Below are 2,795 nucleotides of genomic sequence, written 5' to 3' on the forward strand. Positions count from 1 at the left end.
TCGAACTCCAACTTGGCCTCCTCCATAAAGGCCTTTGTAGCGTGAAGGGGAAGATCTTGGGCAGTCCGATATAAGGCCACCCCCATGTGTGCCATCTTGATGCTGCTTCGAGTAATAAAATCCAGATGGCGAAGAAGAGAAACATCATCAGTAGGAAGGGTACCATGAGGACCGATTTGCTGGTCCAAAAACTCGACAGCATCGAAGTCAGGGGCATCAAGGTTAAAGAGCTTAGCTGTTTTTTGCTTTTTCGGTGGAGGAGCGCCAGAGGTAGCGACAGAAGCCTGTGGAGGATCAACCAAACGAACCCGAGGAGTAGGGATCATCCTCCTCGGTCCAGGAGAGCTCGGTATGGATGGCTTCGACTGAACCTGAGAGGACCCCTCCCCGGCCATCTTGGCCGAGATGTTCTGAGCTGCAGTAGCTTTCCTTGCCTTCTTAAAGGCCTTCATAGATTCATTATTTTTCACCATCTCTGGAAAAAACACAAATATTATTACAAATTAAGAGAAAAAGAAATAAACTCGACAAAATAAGCAAAAAACAAAAGAGAAATCAACCACTACCCAGCTCTGCTCGGAGGAGAGAGGGATTTCCTAAGAATTTCTTCGTATCAAGATGGGGAGGCTGCCCCAGTTTTCTTCCAGCACAGTCACAAAGGCCTGCTCAGCCTCATCTAACATCTCCCACGTATATTTAGACACCACTACATTCTTTTGCCATTCCAAAAGAAAGGCAGGCTCGTCATTCTCATCCAGAAAAAAGGGGTCGAGCTCCTTCAACAGTTCGGACCCTGAAAAAGTAATTCTTAAAGTCGCGAAAAGATTCATCAAACATGGAAAAAACCTTCTTTCCCTGGGAAGCTCCGAAAGAAACCCAGGCGGCCTTCTTCTTAACCACCCCAGGCTTTGTCAAAACAAAGAGATAAAAGAAGAGGGATTGCGAAGCAGGCACACCTAGTTCGTGACACAGCAACTGAAAATTTTTTATAAAACCCCAGGAGTTGGGGTGAAGCTGGGATGGAGCTACATTACAAGACCACAATAGGTTGGTCTCAAAGGGGGTAAAAGGAAGAGTAATATTCATTTGACTAAAAAGAAGTCGTATGCATAGAAAAAGGGAGGTTCTCCAACAATTCGTGTAGAGAAACAAACCCTTTCTTCAGAATTGGGATATACATGCTCATAATTCTTTTTATCACTACCATTACTACAAATCCTATGAAATTGCCTAAGCTGCTGACAAAACTCGGAGTCAACCAACGAAACACACAGAAGAACCATAGAATCCACCAAATCAGCCATGCCCTCAGGGACTTGGGAAGATGTCTCAACAATATTTTTGCGAGAAGACATGAGGTCAACTAATCCTACAGTAAGAAAGAAGAAAATAGATTACTAACCAAAATATCTCGGGCAAAGTCAAAATCAACTCATAGCAGAGCATGACTCAATCATACAAACAAATAAAAGGAAAACCCCAAGAAAAGGTCCAGGGGCATCCTTTGGAGGAAGTAACAAAGTAAAGACTCAGAAAAATTTACAAAACTAACATCCCAACAAAACTCTCAGCAAAGAAAAACCCTTTTTCAAAAGGCAACATCCCGAGAAAAAAGAGATAAAGTCAAAACAAAGTCAAAAAGGAGCAACAAAAATAGCAGCTCAATCAGAAAGCAAACAACAAAACACGCCAAGCGAAGGACATCAAAGACGCAACATTTTTTCAAAAGAATCAAATGAAGCCATTACCCCGGAAAGCTACAAAATCAAATAAAAAGGCAGCAAAACATGCAAAGCCCTAAAAAACCTCAATCATCATGAGAAATGCCAGAAACATGCATCACAGCAAACAATTGAGCATAACAACGCGAAAAGATTCAAACTTTCCAGCATGCATTCAGACGAAAAATCAAAGCTTTACCAAAGAACCGAAGGCAAAGCGACGAAAGAAGTAAAGAAGCAGAAAGTAGAACCAACCTGGAAAAAGAAGAAAGCTTCAAAGAAGTTGAAAACAGAAGATAGAATCTGGAATTACCTTTCAGAACAAAGAAAGCACCAACAGCGTCGCAAAGGAAACGCGAAACAAGAAGATAGAGAGAAAAAGGAGGGGAAGTTACAGAGAAAAGGAAAACCGTTTTTTGTGTAAAATTCAAAATAAAAGGGTCAAGAGAAAGGGAGCATTAAAAACCAATTAATGAGGGTATTAAACCCTCGCACATTCCCAAGGCTAGAGCGCTAATGCAAAAGCACGCATTTTTAAAAAAACGAAAAGGAAAAACATTCCACATTCAAAAAAGAAGAAGACTCTACAAAGAAGAAGTCGACAAAATGCTCGAGTTCGGCTTCACCAGAGAAGGATCAAAGTCCTAAAACTAAGACTCGACCTCCAAAAAGAAAGACCGAGCTCGAGCAGGGGCACTGTTCATACCCTGGGTCGAGCTGTCCGACCCGGGATGTTCTACCGACAAGACGACCGACCTCTTCAGGTCAGGACAATCTAACTTCTTCTCAAAGAGATCGGCCAAATCACCAGGAAAGCCCAAAAAGGGTCCAAATGGAGGACCACGACCCAAATCCAAAGGTAGCCCAAGCCTATAGAGATAAGGGCGGTTCCCTTGAAGATAAGATGACCTCACTCAAAGATAAGATAAGATAAGATAACTAACTTATCTTATCTAAGAAGGTCACTCTACACCATTATAAATACACTGGAGCACCCAGGTATAACTCATACTCTGATTCTACTAAAAAACTTGCTTAATACCCTTGCTAACTTAAGCATCGGAGTCCCTTGCA

Source organism: Arachis ipaensis, unplaced genomic scaffold (genome assembly GCF_000816755.2).
Source record: "Arachis ipaensis cultivar K30076 unplaced genomic scaffold, Araip1.1 Aipa322, whole genome shotgun sequence".
Classification (NCBI taxonomy): Eukaryota; Viridiplantae; Streptophyta; class Magnoliopsida; order Fabales; family Fabaceae; genus Arachis; species Arachis ipaensis.